The following is a 25365-nucleotide window of genomic DNA, read 5'->3' as shown; positions in this document are numbered from 1 at the left end:
GCAGCACGCCAGGCTTCCCTGTCCTTCACTATCTCCCAGAGTTTGTTCAAACTCATGTCCATTGAGTCGATGATGCCATCCAACCATCTTGTCCTGTCATCCCCTTCTCATCCTGCCTTCTTTCCCAGCATCAGGGTCTTTTCCTGTGAGTCAGCTCTTTGCATCAGGTGGCCAAAGTATTGGGGCTTCAGCTTCAGCATCAGTCCTTCCAATGAATACTCAAGATTGATTTCCTTTAGGATTGACTGGTTGGATCTCCTTGCAGTCCAAGGGACTCCCAAGAGTCTTCTCTAAAGCACAGTTCAAAAGCATTAATTCTTTGGTGCTCAGCTTTCTTTATGGTGCAACTCTCACATCCATACATGACTACTGGAAAAATGATAGCTTTAACTATATGGACCTTTGTTAGCAAAGTAATGCCTCTACTCTATAATGTTTCATGTACCTCCCAAATAAATAATAATTAGGATCAACCTCTATGTGACCAGGGACCCAATGAAACACAAATAGTAACAAATGGACCCAGTTGTACTACAAATGAACAACATGACTACATTGAAAGGAGTTGAGAAAAAAGATCTAACCTGAGTAATTTTGGAAATTGGTATTTTTGCTATACATTGTAAAGCTAAAGACAAAACGAATTGTACCCAAACACTATAGTGTATTTAGTAAATTTGTTTCTCACGGGGATTATAGAGGCACAATTCTAAAACTTCTTTACGTGTATAGTAGGTTTGAGGAAATAAGTAAACATATTATGGATAATGAAAGTCAAATTTCTCCCTGCTGGAGAAAGGCATTACAAATAAAGAAAGGTAGAAGGAAACTAGTGGTATTAAGTTGTAATTAGAAGTATCAGGATAGTCTTTAATAGGGAAGTAGTTCAATAGATGGAGAGACAAAGGTGCTTGTGTGTGGTTGTGTACACAGATTTTCTAGCTCTGTCAGCAAACCTTGCAGCCAAATTTTGTTTCTAAATATCAATCCTCAATTAAAAGAACTAGGGCTCTTTGAAGAAATGACTGAGTCCCTCGCTGGAGCAAAAAGAACTTGGTAAAAGCTGTGGGTCCAAAGAGTAACAAAATGCTTTTAAAAAATGATGTGGATATGTCAAAGGACACAAGAGTCTAACTAAAGAGGCTCCCAAATGGCCAAATCTGGGATAATTGGGGGGAACAAAATAGTTACAGTAGTGAATTATAATCCATAGAACAAAATCAATATTCATGAGTCTACATTGATGTAATAACTGAATAAATAAGGGAAGAAGAAACAGCTTTTCTTCACAGTAGAATTCTAATAATTTAATTCTAACAGAAATAAGATACATCAGCATTACTTGGCATATACCAAGTAATAATTATTGCAGGTAAAGATTATCAATGAAATACATGGAATATAAAATAATAGGCAAAAAATATGATAAGAAACAGGATATTTGCATAGTCCTAAAGCATTTTCTCCCAAGATATTTATTAATTCCACTGGGAAAAGCAGTAACTTTGTAATGGAGTAACCCAGTAGATCTTAACTAAGTGACCAAAACTTAGTTCAGCAGCAACAAGACATCCTGACATTGTGTACCCTCTAATCAACACATGAGGTGGGCACAGGGTCATTTCTGTGATATTCTTGCCAAAAATGCATAAGCCAGTTTTTACCACAAGAAAGCATGAAGCAAATCAAAATGGAAACATTCTACAAAGTAATTGGCCAGGACCCTTCAAAAGTATTAAGGTTAGGAAAAAGAGAGAAAGACTTCTCCAGACAAGATGAGACTAAGGAAACATAACAATTAAATGCAGTAGAGGAGTCTGGATTGGAGCCTGCCCTGAAAAAAAGATATTAGTAGGACATTTGGCAAAATCAGAATACACTCTTAATATTGGCTAATAATATGTAGCAATCTCAATTTCTGGTCTCCATAGTTGTACTCTGGTTACATTAGGGTAGCTCAGACGGTAAAATATCTGCCTCCAGGTTCAGTCCCTGGGCTGGGAAGATCCCCTAGAGAAGGGCATGGCTACCCACTGCAGTATTATTGCCTGGAGAATTCCATGGACAGAGAAGCATGGCGAGTTACAGCCCAAGGGGTTGCAAAGAGCCACGCATGACTGAAGCGACTCAGCACACACACACACACACACACACACACACATACACATTTTAAAATTTCAAATGCTATTAAATGATGCTTCTGGACTGTGTACAGATCATGAAGAAATAAGGCTGGAATTAACAGAGAAGGATACTCTTGGTGTTTGGCTTCTTCTGTCTCAGGACAGAAAGACATACTTTATTGGAGTAGCCAAGAATCTACATGTGATAATAAGCATATAGACTTATGAAGAGATGAAAATTAACTTTGCAGGTGCCACTGACCTTGCTTTTCCATTGGTAATGTTCAGATTCTGTGAGAGCAATTCTGAATTCATTACTCATTAAAAAGCCTTTGGAAAGATATCTGGCAGCACATCTCTCCATGGTGACCTGGGGACATCTTCAGTAGACCCTCACCCTGGCAAAGGAACCTTCACTATATCTTCTTCTTAGTTTAGTTACTAAGTCATGCCCAACTCTTTTGCCACCCCCATGGACTACACCCCACCAGGCTCCTCTGTCCATGGGATTTTCCAGGCAAGAGTACTAGAGTGGATTGCCATTTTCTTCTCCAGTAGATCTTCCCGACTGACGGATCGAACCTGGGTCTTCTCCATTGTCAGCTGGATTCTTTATCACTGAGCCACCAGTGAAGCCTGACTATAATATACTTAAGTACTAGTAAAATTTAAAATTAGCGTGAACGCTGTGTCAAGCACCTCAGCCTGCCTCTTTTTCACAACTACTATGTAACAGAAAACTTCTATGTAACAGAAAACTTCCACAGGCCATTTTCTTAACTCTGCCCGAGTAAAATCAATAGATTAAGGCAATCTATGCTTCTCACATTATTCTCAGCAAACAGGCAATGCTCCCTTGGTGGCTAAATTGACCCCTAAGATCTTAACAGCAAGTGTACTCTGGATCCAGCACCAAAGGAAATAAAACATTTCAGTCATATACACAGAACAGATCTTCAAAATACAGTCAAGAACTGAAACTGAAAATACAAATTGATGAATTCATTTTTGACAAGTTCATCTTTGATGAATCCTTAACTCATATTTATTACAGCTCAGAAACTTTAACTGAGCATTTTCATGAGGAATGTGCACTTTCACTAGGCCTGATTTAAAACCAGTCTAAGTATGGAAGGTTATCCAAGAACATTTATTATGGTGTAAATTTTTTTTTTAACTTGAAATATAAAAATAACACCAATCCAGCACAGGCTACAGATGTTCCATCATCTACATTTGCAAATTCTTTGAGAACTAACACGACTCAGAAAAATCTGCATTAAAGGACAATGAAGGAGAAAATACTATTTTACCCAATTCCTAACTATTGGTAACTGGAACTGGCCATGACAGCCAGCTGACAACTATCATGAGGCTAATTGTTGAAGCTGATTTACCAGGCCTGTGTAGCTCTGCCAGGTATCTCCCTCCTCCACCACCATTCCAAGTAATTCCTGACAAAGTTGGACCCAAGAGAAGAGAAGTAATCTCTTATAAGACTATTGAAGCTGCATGCTTGGCAGAAATCACAAAACTAGCTTTGCTATTTATAGGCAAACCTAGGGCAGTCATGTTTCCAGTTATATTTTGTTCAGATAGCAAATTCTTTTTAGGCACTGCAGTCATTTCATGGATGATCTTTATCTGAAATTCATTTGAGATAAACTGACATTTCTATACAATTTTAGAATGTACTAGGATTTCTCATCATATGTGTAGCTATAATTCCACAATTATCACCTTTAATATAGTGCATTGCAGTGTATCAGTTGATTTCAACTGTAGGGCAGTTTAAATCCATTTAGCTATATAATAACTATACCTTGCTTTCTTATTCTACTCACATGACGTCTTAATCCAAAGAAAACTGGTATTTTCTACCTTCATATTCAAGACAATATGTTAACTATAAAGTGGAATTTTCATGCTTCTTGTCTTTCATAATATGAAAGACAAAGTTCAGCTAGTATATTTAATAATATCATATTATCTCTCAAATATGATCCTTGGTCACAGGATTTTCATTCTTTCATCTTAAAAATTGTGACAAAATGGTATACTAGGTTATTGAAGGACATTAGACAAAATATTTTTACTTGAAATGCTAAAACTTGTTCATACATTTGTTTGTTCACTAAACATTTACAGATAACTATAAACAAGCATTGCTTGAGACACTGAGGATTCAGCAATATTTTAGAAAAAAAATCTCTGCTATGAGGAGAATTCTCAGTTCAGTTCAGTCACTCAGTCGTGTCCGACTCTTTGCGACCCCATGAATCGCAGCACGCCAGGCCTCCCTGTCCATCACCAACTCCTGGAGTTCACTCAGACTCACGTCCATCCAGTCAGTGATGCCATCCAGCCATCTCATCCTCTGTTGTCCCCTTCTCCTCCTGCCCCCAATCCCTCCCAGCATCAAAGTCTTTTCCAATGAGTCAACTCTTCGCATGAGGTGTCCAAAGTACTGGAGCTTCAGCTTCGGCATCATTCCTTCCAAAGAAATCCCAGGTTGATCTCCTTCAGAATGGACTGGTTGGATCTCCTTGCAGTCAAAGGGACTCTCAAGAGTCTTCTCCAACACCACAGTTCAAAAGCATCAATTCTTCGGCGCTCAGCCTTCTTCACCATCCAACTCTCACATCCATACATGACCACAGGAAAAACCATAGCCTTGACTAGACGGACCTTTGTTGGTAAAGTAATGTCTCTGCTTTTGAATATGCTATCTAGGTTGGTCATAACTTTTCTTCCAAGGAGTAAGAGTCTTTTAATTTCATGGTTGCAGTCACCATCTGCAGTGATTTTGGAGCCCCAAAAATAAAGTCTGATACTGTTTCCACTGTTTCCCCATCGATTTCCCATGAAGTGATGGGACCCGATGCCATGATCTTTGTTTTCTCAATGTTGAGCTTTAAGCCTACTTTTTCACCCTCCACTTTCACCTTCATCAAGAGGCTTTTTAGTTCCTCTTCACTTTCTGCCATAAGGGTGGTGTCATCTGCATATCTGAGGTGATTGATATTTCTCCCAGCAATCTTGATTCCAGCTTGTCTTTCTTCCAGTCCAGCATTTCTCATGATGTACTCTGCATAGAAGTTAAATAAGCAGGGTGACAATATACAGCCTTGAGGTACTCCTTTTCCTATTTGGAACCAGTCTGTTGTTCCATGTCCAGTTCTAACTGTTGCTTCCTGACCTGCATACAGATTTCTCAAGAGGCAGGTCAGGTGGTCTGGTATTCCCATCTCTCTCAGAATTTTGGAACACAAATAAATCAATAAGTGTGTGGTATAATGCTAGAAAAATTTAAAAAGAAAATGAAATCCAGGGTAAGAGCATAAAACAGCACTGCGAAATAGAACTTCCATCAATGATATATCTGTGTTGTCCAATATAGTAACCACTGTCCACGTGTGGCAAAAGAGCTCTTGAAATGTGGCAATATGACCGAAGAAATAAGTTTTTAATTTTATGTACTCTAACCCATTTTGGAGAAGGAAATAGCAACCCACTCCAATATTCTTACCTGGAGAATACCATGGATGGGTCGCAAAGAGTCAGTCACGACTTAGCGACTTCACTCACTCAACCCATGTTAGATCACAGTAATCCAAGTCTATGCCCCAAGCAGTAATGCTGAATCTGAAGATGAGTCATTCTATGAAGACCTACAAGACCTTATAGTACCAGCACCCAAAAAAGATATCCCATTCATCACAGGGGACTCTAATGAAAAAGTAAGGAAGTCAAGAGATACCTGGAATAACAAGCAAATTTGGCCTTGGAGTACAAAATGAAGCAGGGCAAGGGTAATAGAGTTTTGTACAGAGAACGCACTGGTCATAGCAAACACCCTCTTCCAACACACTGGTCATAGCAAACATCCTCTTCCACAACACAAGAGATGAGTCTACACATTGACATCACTAGATGATCAATACTGAGATCAGATTGATTATATTTTTTGTAGGCAAAGATGGAGAAGCTCTATACACTCAACAAAAGACAAGACCCAGAGCTGGCTGTGGCTCAGATCATGAATTCCTTGTTGCCAAATTCAGACTTAAATTGAAAAAGGTAGGGAAAACCAGTATACCACTCAGATCAGTTCAGTTCAGTCACTCAGTCGTGTTCCTACTCTTTGAGACTCCATGGACTGCAGCACGCCAGGCTTCCCTGTCCATCACCAACTCCTAGAGTTTACTCGAATTCATGTCCATTGAGTCGGTGATGTCATCCAACTATCTCATCCTCTGTCATCCCCCTCTTCTCCCGCCTTCAATCTTTCCCAGCATCAGGTCTTTTCAAATAAGTCAGTTCTTCGCATCAGGTGGCCAAAGTATTGGAGGTTCAGCTTCAGCATCAGTCCTTCCAATGAATATTCAAGACTGATTTCCTTTAGGATGGACTGGTTGGATCTCCTTGCAGTCCAAGGGACTCTCAAGAGTCTTTTCCAACACCACAGTTCAAAAGCATCAGTTCTTCAGTACTCAGCTTTCTTTACAGTCCAACTCTCACATCCGTACATGACTACTGGAAAAACCATAGCCTTGGCTAGATGGGCCTTTGTCAGCAAAGTAATGTCTCTTTTTTTTAATATGCTGTCTAGGTTGGTCATAACTTTTCTTCCAAAGAGTAAGCGTCTTTTAATTTCATTCATGTATGACCTAAATCAAATCCCTTAAGGTTAGACAGTGGAAGTGATTAATAGATTCAAGGGATTAGGTCTGGTAGACAGTGCCTGAAGAACTATGGATAGAGGCTCTTGACATTGTACAGGAGGCAGGGAGCAAGACCATCCCCAAGAAAAAGAAATGCAAAAAGGCAAAATAGTTGTCTGAGGAGGATTTACAAGAGCTGAGAAAAGAAGAGAAGCCAAAGGCAAAGAAGAAAAGGGAAGATATACCCATCTGAATGCAGAGTTCCAAAGAATAGCAAGGAGAGATAAGAAAGCCTTCCTCAGTGATCAATGCAAAGAAATAGAGGAAAACAACAGAATTGGAAAGACTAGAGCTCTCTTCAAGACAATTAGACATAACAGGGGAACATTTCATGCAAAGACAGGCACAATAAAAGACAGAAATGGTTCGGAGCCAACAGAAGCAGAGTATATTAAGAAGAGGTGGCAAGAATACACAAAAGAACTGTACAAAAAAGATTTTCATGACTCAGATAACCACCATAGTGTGATCACTCATCAAGAGCCAGACATCTTGGAATGTGAAGTCAAGCGGGCCTTAGCAAGCATCACTATAAACAAAGCTAGTAGAGGTGATGGAATTCCAGTTGAGCTATTTCAAATCCTAAAAGATGGTGCTGTGAAAGTGCTTCACGCAATATGCCAGCAAATTTGGAAAACTCAGCAGTGGTCACAGGACTGGAAAAGGTCAGTTTACATTCCAATCGCAAAGAAAGGCAATGCCAAAGAATGTTCAAACTACCACACAGTTGCACTCATCTCACATACTAGCAAAGTCATGCTCAAAATTTCCCAAGCCAGGCTTCAACAGTACATGAACCATGACCTTCTGGATGTTCAAGTTGGTTTTAGAAAAGGCAGAGGAACCAGAGATCAAATTGCCAACATCTGTTGGATCATCAAAAAAGCAAGAGAGTTCCAGAGAAACATCTACCTCTTCTTCTTAACTACACCAAAGCATTTGACTATGTGGATCATAGGAAATAGATTATGACACATTAGCCTCAAAAGCTTCTGTATACCCTTCCTTGATCCTATCTACCCTGCGGTACCCCAACCTGTCTTCAGAGAAGCAACACCCTATTTTGTATTTACCATTTTCTTGCTTTTCTTTATACTTTACTATATATCTATGTATTTGGAAGCAACAAATAATTTAATATTGCTGTTGTTGTTCAGTTGCTCAGTCGTATCCAACTCTTTAAGACCCCTTAGACTGCAGCACACCAGGCTTCCCTGTCCTTCACCATCTCACGGAGCTTGCTCAATCTCATGTCCATTGCATTGGTGATGCCATCCAACCATCTCATTCTCTTGTCATCCCCTTCTCCTCCTGCCTTCAATCTTTTCCAGCATCAGGGTCTTTTCCAGTGAGTCAGCTCTTCACATCAGGTGGCCAAAGTATTGGAGCTTCAGCTTCAGCATCAGTCCTCCCAGTGAATACTCAGGACTGATTTCCTTTATATTAACTGGTGTGATCTCCTTTCTGTCCAAGGGACTCTCAAGAGTCTTCTCCAACACCCCACTTAAAAAGCATCAATTCTTTGACATTTAGCCTTCGGTATGATACAACTCTCACATCCATACGTGACTCCTGGAAAATCCATAGCTGTGACTATATGGACATTTGTTGGCAAAGTAATGTCTCTGCTTTTAAAAATACTGTCTAAATTCCATATATATGTGCTAGTATACTGTATTGATGATTTTCTTTCTGGCTTACTTCACTCTGTATAATAGGCTCCAGTTTCATCCATCTCATTAGAACTGATTCAAATGTATTCTTTTTAATGGCTGAGTAATACTCCATTGTGTATATGTACCACAGCTTTCTTATCCATTCATCTGCTAATGGACATCTAGGTTGCTTGCATGTCCTGGCTATTATAAACAGTGCTGCAGTGAACACTGGGGTACACGTGTCTCTTTCAATTCTGGTTTCCTCAGTGTGTATGCCCCGCAGTGGGATTGCTGGGTCATATGGCAGTTCTATTTCCAGTTTTTTAAGGAATCTCCACACTGTTCTCCATAGTGCCTGTACTAGTTTGCATTCCCACCAACAGTGTATGAGGGTTCCCTTTTCTCCACACCCTCTCCAGCATTTATTGCTTGTAGACTTTTGGATCGCAGCCATTCTGACTGGCATGAAATGATACCTCATTGTGGTTTTGATTTGCATTTCTCTGATAATGAGTGATGTTGAGCATCTTTTCATGTGTTTGTTAGCCATCTGTATGTCTTCTTTGGAGAAATGTCTGTTTAGTTCTTTGGCCCACTTTTTGATTGGGTCTTTTATTTTTTCTGGGATTGAGCTGCAGGAGTTGCTTGTATATTTTTGAGGTTAATTCTTTGTCCGTTGCTTTGTTTGCTATTATTTTCTCCCAGTCCAGGTTTGATGCATGATACAAGGGTGCTCGGGGCTGGTGCACTGGGATGACCCAGAGGGAAGGGATGGGGAGGGAGGTGGGAGGGGGGGTTCAGGATGGGGAACACATGTACACTCATGGTGGATTCAAGTCAATGTATGGCAAAACCAATACAATATTGTAAAGTAAAATAAATAAATTAATTTAAAAAATAAAAATAAGTAAATCAGTTTATATAAATGAGTTTTGGGATACTCCAATGCTAGGAGGTCCGTTAGATTTGAAATAAGATGTTCATGAACAATATAACTTGTATTAATCTTTAATCCACAATAAATCAAGGAAGAAACAAGATTGTCACTGCATAAAAATAAATAAATAAATAAAATATTGTCTAGGTTTGTCATAGCTTTGCTTCCAAGGAGCAAGTGTCTTTTAATTTCATGACTGCAGTCACCATCTGCAGTGATTTTGGAGCCCAAGAAAATAAAGTCTCTCACTGTTTCCATTATTTCCCCATCTATTTGCCATGAAGTGATGGGACCAGATGCCATGATCCTAGTTTTTTGAATGTTGAATTTAAAGCCAGCTTTTTCACTCTCATCTTTCACTTTCATCAGGAGGCTCTTTAGTTCCTCTTCACTTTCTGCCATAAGTATGGTGTCATCTGCATATCTGAGGTTACTGATATTTCTCCCAGAAATCTTGATTCTAGCTTGTGCTTCATCCAGCCCAGCATTTCACATAATATACTCTGCATATAAGTTAAATAAGCAGAGTGATGTACTCCCTTCCCAATTTTGATCCAGTCCATTGTTCCATCTCCAGTTCTAACTGTTGCTTCTGGACGTGCATACAGGTTTCTCTGGAGGCAGGTAAGGTGGGTTGGTATTCTCATCTCTAAGAATTTTCCACAGATTGTTGTGATCTACACAGTCAAAGGTTTTAGCATAGTCAATGAAGCAGAATTAGGCGTTTTCCTGGAATTCTCTTGCTTTTTCAATGATCCAATAGATGTTGGCAATTTGACCTCTGGTTCCTCTGCCTTTTCTAAATCCAGTTTGAACATCTGGAAGTTCTCCGTTCATGTACTGTTGAAGCCTGGCTTGGAGAATTTTGAACATTACTTTGCTAGCATGTGAAATGAGTGCAGTTCTGTGGTAGTTTGAACAATCTTTGGCATTGCTTTTCTTTAGGATTGGAATGAAAACTGACCTTTTCCAGTCCTGTGACCACTGCTGAGTTTTCCAAATTTGCTGGCATATTGAGTGAAGCACTTTCACAGCACCATCTTTTAGGATTTGAAATAGCTCAACTGGAATTCCATCACCTCTACTAGCTTTGTTTGTAGTGATGCTTTCTAAGGCCCACTTGACTTCACACTCCAAGATGTCTGAGTCTAGGTGAATGATCACACCATCTTGCTTATCTGGGTCATTGAGATCTTTTTTGTATAGTTCTTCTTTGTATTCTTGCCACATCTTCTTAATATTTAATATAATTTTCTTTTAAAATTTGCATAATGGAATCATTCCATAGGCATTCTTTTGCAATTTGCTTTTTAAACTCAACTTTCAATTCCTAATATTAAACCATTTTGATAAATGTAGCTATTATTGATCTATTTTCATTGTTATATTATTCTGAATAAGTATATACCTCATTTTAATATTCCTTTCTGCTAATCCTAACAATGGATGATTGGATCCATTGCATCCAGTTATTTTGCTGTCATAACCGTGTGCATATCTCCCTGGTTAGTACTTATCAAAATACATTTTGGGAAGGAACTGTTTTATTTCCAATCATTGGGGACTAACACTTTTGCAAAATACAATAAAAATGTACTACTGTAACCATGTATCTATGACATGACCCAACGATGTCCATATAGATTTGTACACAAATGTGTACACCTTTATATGTAATAGACAAAAACTGAAATGTCCACCAACAGATGAATGAACAAAGAAATTGCAGTATATCCATAAAATGGAATATTCCTCAGAAGTTAAACTGAATGAACTATTGATACATGCAACATGGTTGAATTGTAAAATAATTATGCTGAGCAAAAGAGGTCAGACAAATCTTATCTACAGTGACAGAAAGCAGATGAATGGTTGCCCTGGAGAGGGGTGTGGGTGGCGGGGAGCTGGCGGAGCTTAAGGAAGCAGTGAAGCAGTGTGGAAAGGAAAAAGGAAGGATTATGATGGTACACAAAACATTTTAAAGACTAATGGATAGATCCATTATCTTGTCTGTGATGATGGTTTCACAAATGTATACATTCCCTGGTGGCTCAGAGGTTAAAGAGTCTGCCTCCAATGTGGGAAACCCGGGTTCGATCCCTGGGTTGGGAAGATCCCCTGGAGAAGGAAATGGCAACCCACTCCAGTATTCTTGCCTGGAGAATCCCATGGACAGAGGAGCTTGGTAGGCTACAGTCCACGGGGTCACAAAGAGTTGGACATGACTGAGTGACTTCACTTTCACTTTCACTTTCATACATATGTCAAAATTCATCCAGTTGTACGCTTTAAGTATGTGCAGTTTGTTGTATGTCAATTATACTTTAATAAAACTATATAAATAATAAATTACTAGAAAAATATTAGAAGAAAAGCACAGAATGCAAGCCCCAATGATTTTTTTAAAGACTTCCTTTAGAGTGGTTTTGGTTCACAGCAAAATTGAGAGGAAAGTACAGAGATTTCCCAAATACTCCCTGCCCTCCGACACGCATAGCCTCCCCAACCAGAGAGCTACTTTCATTACAACTGAAGAACCTACACTAACACGTCATCATCACCCAAAGTCTACAGTTTACATTAGGGTTCACTCTTGGTGGTGTATATTCTGTGGATTCAGACACAGCCATAATGACATACACCTACCATTATAGTATCATACAGAGTAGTTTCACTACCTTAAAAACTCTTTCCTCTATCTGTTCTGCTATACCCTCCAATTCCTGCCAACTACTGACTTAGTCCCAGAATTTTGCCTTTTTCTGAACGTCATATACTTGGAATCATATGGTATGAAGTCTTCTCAGATTGGCTTCTTTCATTTAGTAATGTGCATTTAAGTTTCCTCCATGTCTTTTCTTGGCTCACCTCTCATTTACTTTTAGCACTGAAAAATATTCCATTGTCTGGATGTACCACAGTTTAGTTGTTCATTCACCTTACTGAAGGACATCCTTGGTTGCTTGCAAGTTTTGACAATTATGAACAAAGCTGCTATAAACATATGTGAGCAGGTTTCTATGTGGATATAAGTATTCAACTCCTTTGGGGAAAGCCAAGGATTATGATTAGTAGATAGTATGGTAAAAGTATGTTAACTTTTGTAAAATACCACCAAACTGTCTTCCAAAATGGCTGCACCATTTGGCTGCAATTAGTGAGTTCATGTTGTCCAACTATCCATTTTTTTATTATTATTATTTTATTATTAGATTTAACAGTCAGGAAATTACACTTCAATAAGTTTAACCAGAACAAATGTAACATAGGGATTAAAAAAAGATTACAAAATCTGTACCGTTATTCACTGAAGATGTGATTAATACAAACTAGACCTTGACAAAGACCTGTAGAAGATCATGTCCAAAACGGCACTGGTCCCCAGATATACTTTGAATAGTGTTATCCTCAGCCACATGTGTATGAGTTTCCCTAGCAGTGCTTCTCAGTTCTAGGGGCCATTGGAATAACCTGGGAAGTTTTTCAAAAACAAAGACACACAGACTCCAACCCCAAATATTCTCAGTTAACTAATTTGGGATAGAGATTCTCAAACATTCTTGGTTCGTGATACACTTGGTGTCTCAAAACTTTTTTTTTAATGGCACCCCAGGGCAAAAGAAATACCAAACAAGTCCATTTACTAAATAGTTCCGAACAACTTACTAAGTCTTCGTGTCCAAATGAGGCACTCTGTGTGTTAGTAGCTCAGTCGTGTCTGACTCTTTTCAACCCATGGACTATAGCCCACCAGAATCCTCTGTCCATGGAATTTCCCAGGCAAGAATACTGGAGTGGGTTGCCATTTCCTTCTCCAAAATGATGCACAAGCTGTCTGAAAAACTAATGTGCAAAAACTGAAAGAAAAAATATTTTAGTTTCATTCTTAAAAAACCACAATTGCTTAGGTATGGTATACGTGCACCTGTTTGGCTCTGCACAACTTCTCAAACCCTGGAATCAGAGTGGACTAAGCCATCTTCATTTCCCGTTCCACAGTGATTTTCCTATGGTTTTCCTATCTGCTTTTTATTTAAGCAACCACTGAAAGATCTAGTTTTGCAAAATACTGCAGAGTAGAAAAGAATGGAGCAAGTCTAACAAGGAAACTGTGACCTGAACCATCTTGAGTTAGTAGTTCATACAATGTCCAGCAGAGTGTCACAGTATTCTCTCGAACATGTAAGATACCCCACAGTCCTCTGTGAGTTTGTGGTAGTGCCCCTGGGCATCTACAGACACAATCTGGTAACTACACATCTGGGGTAATGTCCAGCCAAACTATTTCTGATCAGCTCATTTTTAGATTCTAACACAAGGGTTGACCCTGATGATCAGAAAAGACCATGATGCTGGGAAAGATTGAAGGCAGGAGCAGAAGGGTACAACAGAGGACAAGATGGTTGGATGGCATCACTGACTCAATGGATATCAGTTTGAGCAAGCTCTGAGAGATGGTGAAGGCCTGGCATGTTGCAGTACATGGGGTCGCAAAGAGTTGGACATGACTAGTGACTGAAAAACAGTGTTTTTCGATTCTAACATAAGGGTTGAGAATCACTATTCTAGAGTGTGGGCCAGGAGCTAGATCATACACAGCTTCAACTCTTCCTAACAAGACTGCAGGGTTGTTAGGAAGTGGCTGCCCTGATTCACAGTGCCACCAGCGTCTAAGAGTTCCTGTTGTTCCATGTTCTTACTGTTGACATTTCGACTTTAATGTTTTTCCTGCTCTGGGGAGTGTGACATAGTGTGACATCTGGCGGTTTTAATTTGAAAGTGAAGTGAAATTGAAGTCGCTCAGTCGTGTCTGACTCTTTGTGGCCCCATGGACAGTAGCCCACCAGGCTCCATTGTCCATGGGATTTTCCAGGCAAGAGTACTGGAGTGGGTTGCCATTTCCTTCTCCTAATTTCTAATGAAACTAAAGTACTTAGTATTTAGTATAAAGTATTTCATATTTTATTGACCATTCACATTTCCACTTCTGTGTAATTTCTATTCAAGGCTTTTTCCAATTTTCAACAGAGTGCTTTTTACCATCTTTAATGATTTGTCAGCCATATGCAAAACAAATATCTCTCCCCAGAATTTATGGCTTGATTTTTCACCCATATCGCAGCATCTTTTGATGAAATCATTGTCTGAAGGACAGTTTCCTGTATCTTTATCACTTTTCGGTTACATGGGTGTCAAATACTTTCTGACAGTTCATGGTTTCCACCTCTCCCAGCTCTTTTTAGTGATATCTTTTAATGAAGTAATACCCTTGATTTTAAAGTAGTCCAATGACCAATCTTGCTTTCTGGCTAGCACTTTTTCCATCTCATTTAATAACTTTACATCTGCCAAAGTCAAAAAGCTATTCTATATTTCTGCTTATAAAACTTCTATGCAGAGTACATTATGCAAAATGCCAGGCTGGATGAATCACAAGCTAGAAGCAAGATTGCTGGAAGAAATATCAATAGTCCCAGATATGCAGATGATACCCCTGTAATGGAAGAAAAGTGGAGGAACTAAAGAGCCTCTTGATGAAGGAAAAAGAGGAGAGTGAAAAAGCTGGCTTCAAACTCAACATTCAAAAAACTAAGATCATGGCATCCCTTCCCATTATTTCAAGGCAAATAGATAGGGAAACAGTGGAAGAGTGACAGGCTATTTTCTTGGGCCCCCAAATCACTTTGGACAATGACTGCAGCCACGAAATTAAAAGATGCTTGCTCCTTGGAAGGAAAGCTATGACAAACCCAGACAGCATATTCAAAAGCAGAGACATCACTTTGCCAACAAAGGTCCATATAGCAAAACTATGGTTTTTCCAGTAGTCATGTATGGATGTAAGAGTTGGACCATAATGAAGGCTGCTGCTGAAGAATGGAGGCTTTAGAACTGTGGTGCAGGAGAAGACTCTTAAGGGTCCCTTGGACAGAAAAGAGATCAAACCAGTCAATCTTAAAGGAAATAAATCCAAAATATTCATTGGAAGGACTGATGTTGAAGCTGAAGCTCCACTACTCTGTCCACCTGATGTGAAGAATGACTCACTGGAAAAGATGCTGATGCTGGGAAAGATTGAGTCCAAGAGAACGAGGGGATGACAGAGCATGAGATGGCTGGATGGCATCACCGGCTCAATGGACATAAGTTTGAGGGAACTCCGGGAGTTGGTGATGGACAGGGAGGCCTGGCATGCTGCGATTCATGAGGTTGCAGAGTCGGACATGACTGAGCGACTGAACTGAACTGAACTGACTTTAGGGTTTATATGGTACCTCTGTTTTCTCATCTGCAATATTACAATATCCCATTTACTTTAGGAAAGAGCTTTTGAAAAGTACAATACTGTGTTTCCTGAGGAAAGGCTCATCAACTTTTTTCCTTGCCAGCATTTTCAGTATAAAATAATTCAAACATACAGACAAGTAGAAAGAATTGTGGCATGAACTCCACTCTGTATATCACACCTAATTTCTATCATTTCCATCACACTCTTCATACTTTAAACCATCTTATTTTTTTGATGCATCTGTTGCAGACTTCAGTATCCTTTATCTGCAAACATTTCAGCATGCACATCCATTAACTAGAGTTCAAAGTTTATTCATTGTTCTTTTATTGAGGTGACATTTATATTCAATGAAAAACACAAATCTTAAACAGGACAATTCTGAGTTTTGACAAATGTATACACCTGCAAAATTTGAACCCCTGTTGAGAGGTTACCATAACCCCAGAAAAAACTCTCTCCTATTCCTTCCTAGTCATGCACCATCCACACTGTTCAGAATTTTTCACTCTAGTCTTACCTGTCCTAGAATTCCATCTAAATAAAATCATACTGTGTGTCCTGTATATGTATGTGAAAGACTTCGTTTGCTTTAAATGTATTTTAGACTGATTCATATGTTCATGTAAATAAGTAGGTTGTTACTTTTTACTGCTGAGTAGTATTCCATTTGGAAACACTATTCTGTTGAACACTTGTTTCAGTGTTGGCTTTGCAGATAAAGGTGCATTGAATGTTGCTGTTGTTATTCTGTCATTCAATCATGTCTGACTCTTTGCAACCCCAAGTAGTTCAGCAAGCTAGACTTCTCTGTCCTTCACCATCTGGAGGAGCTTGCTCAAACTCATGTCCATTGAGTTGGTGATACCATCCAACCATCTCACCCTCTGTTGTCCCATTCTCTTCCTGCCTTCTATCTTTCCCAGCATCAGGGTCTTTTCCAATGAGTCAGCTCTTCACATCATGTGGCCAACATACTGGAGCTTTAGCATCAGTACTTCCAGTGAATATTCAGGGTTGAGTTACTTTAGGATCGATTGATTTGATCTCCTTGCAATCCAAGGGACTCTCAAGAGGCTTCTCCAACACCCCACTTCAAAAGCATCAATTCTTTGGTGCTCAGCCTTCTTTATGGTACAACTCTCACATCCATAAATGACTTCTGGAAACACATGGCTTTAACTACTCAGACCTTTGTTGGCAAAGTAATGTCTCTGGTTTTTAATATGTTATCTAGGTTTTTCATAGCTTTTCTTCCAAGGAGCAGGCGCCTTTTAATTTCATGGCTATAGTGACCACCTGCAGTGATTTTGGAGCCCAAGAAAATAAAGTCCATCACTGTTTCCATTGTTTCTCCATCTATTTGCCATGATGGGTGCTATGAATATATGTGTTCAAAAGAAGAAGGGGTAGATTGTACCAACTAAACTTTATCATTAAGTTATTTAAACCTTGAAATATCTCCATCAAACTGGATGTCTCTTCTAAAGTACACTAATGGCAATGAGAACAACATGTTTCCTAGAAAAGGAGTGAATCCACATTGACTCCACTGACACATTGAAATTTAGTCAGTGAATACATAAAACCCAGGGGTTTTCCCTTTATGTAAGTGATATAATGATCACTTCCTATATGATCAATGCAAAGACATAGAGGAAAACAATTGGATGGGAAAGACTAGAGATCTCTTCAAGAAAATTAGAGATAACAAGAGAACATTTCATGCAAAGATGGACACAATGAAGGACAGAAGTGTATGGACCTAAGCAGATTATTAAGAAGAGGTGGAAAGAATACAAAGAACTATACAAAAGAGATCTTAATGACCCAGATAACCATGGTAGTGTGATCACACACCTAGAACCAGACATCCTGGAGCGCAAAGTCAAGTGGGCCTTAGGAAGCATCACTACAAACAAAGCTAGTGGAGGTGATGGAATTCCAGCTGAGCTATCTCAAATCCTAAAAGATGGTGCTGTGAAAGTGCTGCACTCAATATGCCAGCAAATTTGGAAAACTCAGCAGTGGTCACAGGACTGGAAAAGGTCAGTTTTCATTCCAATCCCAAAGAAAGACAGTGCCAAAGAATGTTCAGACTACCGCAAATTGTACTCATCTCACACACTAACAAATTAATGCTCAAAATTCTCCAAGTTAGGCTTCAGCAGTACACGAACTGAGAACTTCCAGATGTACAAACTGGATTTAGAAAAGGCACAGGAACCAGAGATCAAACTGCCAACATCTATTTGATCATAGAAAAAGCAAGAGAATTCCAAAAGACTATCTACTTCTGCTTCATTGACTATGCCAAAGCCTTTGACTGTGTGGATCACTACAAACCGGAAAATTCTTAAAGAGATGGGAATATCAGACCACCTTACCTGCCCCCTCAGAAACCTGTATGCAGGTCAAGAAGTAACAGTTAGAACCAGACAGGGAACAAAGGACTGGGTCAAACTGGGAAAGAAGTACGTCAAGGCTGTATTTTGTCACTCTGCTTATTTTACTTATATGCAGAGTACATCATGGGAAATGCCAGGCTGGATGAAGCACAAGCTGGAATCAAGATCGCCGGGAGAAATATCAATAGCCTCAGATATGCAGATGATACCACCCTTATAGCAGAAAGTGAAGAGGGACTGAAAAGACTCTTAAAAAAAGTGAAAGAGAGTAAGAAACTGGCTTAAAACTCAACATTCAAAAAATGAAGACCATGGCATCCGGTCTTACCACTTCATGGCAAATAGATGGGGAAACAATGGAAACAGAGAAAGACTTCATTTTCTTGGGCTCCAAAATTACTGCAGATGGTGACTGCAGCAATGAAATTAAAAGACACTTGCTCCTTGGGAAAAAAGCTATGACAAACCTAGACAGCATGTTAAAAGCAGAGACATCACTTTGCCAACAAAGGTTTGGATAATCAAAGCTATGGTTTTTCCAGGAGTCATGTATGGATGCGAGAGTTGTACCATTAAGAACGCTGAGTTGATGCTTTTGAACTGTGCTGTTGGAGAAGACTCTTGATAGTCCCTTGGACTGCAAGGAGATCAAACCAGTGAATCCTAAAGGAAAGCAATCCTGAATATTCATTGGAAGTACTGATGCTGAAGCTCCAATAGTTTGGCCACCTGATACAAAGAGCCAACTCATTAGAAAAGACCCTAATGCCCGAAGATTAAAGGCAGGAGGAGAAGGGATAACAGAGGACAAGATGGTTGGATGGCATCACTGACTCAAGGGACATGAGTTTGAGGAAGCTCTGGGAGATGGTGAAGGACAGGGAAATCTGGTGTGCTTCAGCCCAGGGGGTCGAAAGACACGACTAAGTGACTGAACAACAAAGAGGTGATATATATAAGTATTTTAAAATATAGTTAATACAAAAATCAGAAAATTTACCGCTTGTATCCCCATCCTTACAATACAGGCAAATTGAGGACCTTGAAATCTTAGACAACCATTGCTTACCAGTCCCCTAGATATCCTGAACACTTCTGACTTATCGGGGTTTGGGCCTCAAACTAGGATCTGGTCTTCTACCCTTGAGTACTTGGCTCTACCAAAAAGACTATATTTGCCCAGGCCAGCAGTCCCAAATGTTCTGACTCCCTTAGCTCTCCTGAGGTTTCTAGTTTTTCTTTTTGTTGCTAGAATGAGATAAACTATAAGAAATCTTGGGATCAAAAGTATGGGACGACCACTGTACCCTAATTGTTGTTTCTGATCGATGTTATTTCTGATAGTTCATTTCACCGCCTTTGGATAGGTTAGAACCTAGTCTCTTTCTACAATAGCTACTAGTCAAACTACAGAGACATTAATTCAGCATAAGGAAAAATATATGTGCTCAGCCAGCAATGTCAAAAGAGACTGCTAAGCAGAATATGTCTGCCCAGAAGCAAAACTCAAACGTTCACATTTTATGAGAAAAATAATCCAGAAAGAAATTCTTCAATTTTTCTTATAGATTCTGTTTTTTGAACAAAATATGTATAAAAAATAGGTAAATTGTTTTCCTGTGTCTTTGCATTTAAATGTAGATAAAAGGCAATTACTTCCTAAGCCATCATAAATTATATTCTGGGTTCACAAGTATAACAATAATAAATTTCATATTCCTTTTCCCAATTAAAAAATCATATCTATCTCCAGTGGAAAAAAAATTTTTCTGCTAACTTTTCCTCCCTTCTTTTCTTCGTTTCTACCACCCTTCCTTCCAGCAAACATTTTTGAGTGCCTATGCTAGCAGCAGCAGCAGCATGCTATTTATGCACAAAATGTCTGAAATGTCAAGAGCTCATTACACTGTATGAAGAAATTTGGTGGTTTTATTTATATGCAAGTTTATCCCTTTAGAAGATATCATGTGAAGCCATTCATACAATTCAGCTCAAGAAAATGAACTGAAATCAGCTCAGGCAGTGACCTCACTATAATCCCTCTAAATAAGAGGGATTCCCCAAGGAAATTATTTCAGTTCAGGGCTCAGAAAAGGAAAGCTTTGTTTCAGGAGAAAGAACTATAGAAGGAAGGTCTTCACTCAGGAAAAGGGTTATTTGACACTATTCCAGGAGAATAAATACAGTAGGCTTTTTTGAAACCTAAAGAAGAATGAGGGAACATTTCTGATCTTGCAAAAAGCAGTATTGACCTGGAGTTATCAGTATGAACTGAATTTTCTTATAATTTAGTTGTGACTAGGAATGTAAAAGAATAGATCAAGTGACCTTTATTTCTAATCTCAACCTGCAACCAAGACTAGAAAAATACATAATTTAAGAAACTGTCTCCAACCTGGATGGAAGGGCCTTTTTATCAGGTGGCACGAGGGGTAAGGAACCCACCTGTCAATGCAGGACATGCTAGAGATGCAGGTTTGATCCCTGGATTGGGAAGATCCTCTGGAGGAGGAAATGGCAACCCACTGCAGTATTCTTGCCTGGAGAATCCATTGGACAACGGAGCCTGGCAGGCTATCGTCCGTAGGGTTGCAAGAGTTGGACACGACTGAAGTAACTTAGCAGCAGCAAGAAAAGAAAAACGTTTCTCAGACATGTTTTCTTTACTCTGTACGTGGGCACTTAGGACTTACTGGTTAACAAAGTGAATGAAACATATGCTTTACGTGTGTCTTCTCCCCACAAGAAGCAATGTGATCTTTCAGTTGAAGGTTTTAAAATTGCCTCAGTTTATTAAAGACTTTAAATATAAGACATGATACCACAAAACTATGAGAAGAGAACATGCAGGCAAAACATTCTCTAATGTAAATCAGATCAATGTTTTCTGAGGTCAATCTCCTAAGGCAGTAGGAAAAAAAAGGAAAAATAACAAGTAATCTCAAAAGAGACTGCTAAGCAGAATATGTCTGTTCAGAAGCAAAACTTAAATGTACACATTTTAGGAGTATAATAACCAGAAATTATTCAACTTTTCTTATAAATTCTGTTTTTTTGAACAAAACATGTATAAAATATAGGTAAATCTGTTTTTCTGGGACCAAATCAAACATATAAGTTTTTGTACAGCAAAGGAAACCATAAAAAAACTGAAAAGTCAACCTACAGACTGGGAGAAAACATTTGCAAATAATGAGACTGACAAGGACTGAATTTCCAAATATACAAACAGCTCATACAACTCGATAACAAAAAATATCAACACAATTAAAAATAGGCAGAAGGTTTACACAGACATTTCTTCAAAGTAAACATACAGATGGCCACAAAGCACATGAAAAGATGCTCAACATCACTAATTATTAGAGAAATGCAAATCAATGCTGCAGTGAGGTACTATCAAACTCTGGTCAGAATGGCCATTGTTAAAAAGTCTATGAGTAACAAATGCTGGAGAGGGTGTGGAGAAAAGGGAACCCTTCTATACTTTCGGTGAGAATATAAATGGGAACAGCCATCCAATTTATCCAACAGCCAATAAACTGGAAATCAGTATAGAGGTTCTTCAAAAAACTAAAAATAGAGTTACTATATGATCTAGCAATCCCACTCCTTGGCATATATCCAGACAAAACTATAATTCAAAAAGATACATGCACTTCAGTGTTCACAGCAGCACTATTTACAATAGCCAGGACATGGAAACAACCCAAATGTCCATCAACAGATGAACTGATAAAGAAGATGTGGTATATATATACATATACACACAATGGAATACTAAACAATAACAAGAAGAAAATAATGTCATTTGCAGCAACATGGATGGACCTAGAGATTATCATACTAAGTAATAAAGTCAGAAAGAGAAAGACAAATACCATATGATATCCCTTACACATGGAATATAAAATAAGACATCAATGGACATTTCTGCAAAACAGAAACAGACTCACAGGCATAGAGAACAGGTTTGTGGTTGCCAAAGTGATGGGTAGAGACAGATTATGAATTTGGGGTTAGCAGATTCAAACTATTGTATATAGGATGGATAAACAACAAGATCATACTATATAGCACATAGAACTATATTCAGTATCCTACAGTAAACCATAATAGAAAAGAATATGAAAAAGAATGTATATATATGTATAACTGAATCACTACTGTACAGCAGAAACTAACACAACATTCCAAGTCAACTATACTTCAATAAAAAAATCAATTAAAAACTGATTCAGCCTAAAAAGCATTATTTATGATAACAAATAACATTATTTCCTATTTTGCATCTAACTTGCCAAAGTCACAAGCTGGTAAGTGGCCTGGCCAGGATTCAAAGTCCAGTGAATTGTCCCATCCCAGAGCTGGTGCATCAACTGTCCCATACTGTGTATAGCAGAACTGCAGCAAGAGGTTAGACTTAAGGAATATAATAAGAAGCATTAATAAAATAACATGAAACTTTTGCTATGAACTTATAGGAAGTTAAGAAATGCTGAAGTAGCTTAAGCAGAGAAAGATATGAGCTTGTTTAGGCTAAACTAGAGCAAAATCATCATCAAATGATCTCTGCCCTAGTTTGCAATTGTAGAAGGGCCTGTGAGCTACCTATACAAAATGTACTCTTCTCTCTTCCATAGTAAGAAATGCTGATGTTATTTGGGGTGGCAATGTACCCAACTACAAGACTACTTTTCTTAATCTCCTTGGCTCCTAGGGATATTCAAGGAAATGTAAGCAGAAGTCAAACTGGTAGAAGCCAGGAAATCTCTTCCAAAGGCAGCTGTATCAGTTGAGAGATATGCACTTTTGCCATTCCATTTTCTTTCAGCTTGGAATGTGGACATGATGACTGGAGCACTAGGAGCATCTTGTGAGCATGAGGAGACTTCTGGCAAGTAAACTGGCACTAAGGATTGTAGACAAGAAGATAAAAAGGATCCTGGGTCCCTTGTGACTATGGATTTGCCATATTAGGCCTGAACTACTCACCTCTGGACTTTTATGTTTAAACTGCTCCTGCTTGAGTTTTTTCCATGAAAGACTGCTGAATCCTAGGTGATTACATCAGATTACAATTAGATTACATATATATATCTTACACAATTTTTAAACTTTTAATTATCCTCAATACTTTCTTGCCAGAAATATATAAGAACTCTTAATAAATTTTATTCTAATTCACAATAACTTCCTTTTTTTCTTCCATTTATTTCTCTCTACAACTCATCCCTACTAGCATCAACTTCATTTCTTCTTAAAGACTGAATTCCTCTCAGTCCTACTCAGGAACATAGTAACACTGACCTTTCACAGGGTTCATAGTATATACTATTAATAGGAAAAAACTGAAATATCAGTAAAGGCAGCAATGAAAGGTAGATGCAGAAGTCAACAGCTTGACTCATGATGTCAAAGGGAAAACAGATCACAGGAAATTAAAGTTAAGAATCTCGTCCAGAAACACAGGTTCAGTAACTGATGAAACCAGGGCTGAAACATAAAGACTCCTTTATGATGTTGGTTCTCCAGTACTGTTGCCTGGAAAATCCATGGACAGAGAAGCTTGGTAGGCTGCAGTCCATGGGGTCGCTAAGAGTTGGACACGACTGAGCGATTTCACTTTCACTTTTTACTTTCATTCATTGGAGAAGGAAATGGCAACCTACTCCAGTGTTCTTGCCTGGAGAATCCCAGGGACGGGGGAGCCTGGTGGGCTGCCGTCTATGGGGTCGCACAGAGTCAGACACAACTGAAGCGACTTAGTAGCAGCAGCATGATGTTGGTCTTAAAGGATGCTGCTGACTGAACCAGCAAGAAGGAAGTGGAAAGAAGTTGAGGGTGACAGGTTTAGTAAAGGCCTTGAAGGGAGGGGAAGAGGGTAAAGAGTTCTTGCTACAGACCATCAGAAGCCATGAGAGTGGTGGCTAATTTAAGAAAAGCAGAGCCTGGCGAAGTACAAGGAACTAAAGGGGTAGTGTGAGATAATAAAGTAAGTAGGCTTAGTGGTACCTAAGCATGGGAAGGATGTGGGTGGTAAAACAGAATAACAAATGGGAGCACCCAGCTACAAAGCAGGGTATTAAGACAGTCTTGTCAAAATGCACAATTGCTGTTTGTTTTTTTTTTTTTTTTTTAACCAAATAATGCAACATTCATCTCTAACCCTGTTCTGAGTATGGAGGACTTTCAGCCTCCTCATGAATTTTTTTTTCAGTACTTTTGGAGCAGTTTTCAAAATGTATTACTCTTATAACCATTCCTCTCCCAAAATGTATTTACAAGTCTGTGAGAATTTCAAGGACATTTTGGTCCTTTACCAAAAATCATCATTATAAAAGATGTTTTTAAATATGATTCACATTAGGTATTCAGAGATTTGTTTTACAGCTAGATGATATAGGTGGAGGCCAGTCAGACTACTTATTTAGGATAGAATGTTTCTAAGACTATAAATCCTAACTCATGCTGGTGAAGGCTCGCTCTTTCCTATGGCTGATTTTTATCTTGTCATCATAAAAAGTGTCTTAACTAGTTTGTAGCAAGTTACTTTGAGATATCTAGACTTCATAAGGTTAATTCTATTTCTTGGGAAATACAGTCATTAATTTTGAAGGTATACATAACCAATTGGCTGTCAAGAAAGCTGTCTTTGGCTTTCTATATGTTCCCTCTTTGGTAACTGCTGAAAATTCCTTTAAGAAAACATTAAAAGCTTTTTCTCATGGGCCTGACTGCAGTTATTTGATAATCATAAGCAGATTCTTTTCTTTGAACAAATACTAATATGAGGACTTCCCTGTTGGTACACTGGATAGGAATCTACCTGCGAATGTGGGGGCAGGAGTTCAATCTCTGGTCCAGGAAGATTCCACATGCTACAGAGCAACAAAGCCCAAGCACCACAACTACTAAATCTGTGCTCTAGAGCCTGCAAGATGCAACTAGGGAGCCCAAAAGATACAGCTACAGAGCCCACACGCTACAACGATTGAAACTCACATGCCTAGAGACTGTGCTCCATGAAGAGAGAAACCACCACAATGAAGCCTGCACACAGCCTGCTTGTCGCAACTAGAGAAAGCATGCCCAAAGCATCAAAGGCCCAGTGAAATAAAAAAATAAATACTAATACGAACTTTTCTTCCACAGGCCCAAACGTTTTTACCCCACCCCTACTACCATCAATGACTTTAACTTTTGGCCAGAAAAGAGAGAAGTGG

At 38.9% G+C, this 25365-nt stretch overlaps 1 protein-coding gene across 4 annotated transcripts in view; it reads right to left on the bottom strand.

The window, feature by feature from the left end:
* The window catches only part of LOC120861156 (protein bicaudal D homolog 1), a 252396-nt gene that overhangs the window by 141834 nt on the left and 85197 nt on the right, over window positions 1-25365 (bottom strand). The window lies entirely within an intron of this gene.

The sequence above is a fragment of the Oryx dammah genome, unplaced genomic scaffold, assembly GCF_014754425.2.
Source record: "Oryx dammah isolate SB20612 unplaced genomic scaffold, SCBI_Odam_1.1 HiC_scaffold_11229, whole genome shotgun sequence".
Lineage (NCBI taxonomy): Eukaryota > Metazoa > Chordata > Mammalia > Artiodactyla > Bovidae > Oryx > Oryx dammah.
The sequence above is the reverse complement of the archived record's forward strand: the minus strand, read 5'-3'. Positions and strand labels throughout refer to the sequence as shown.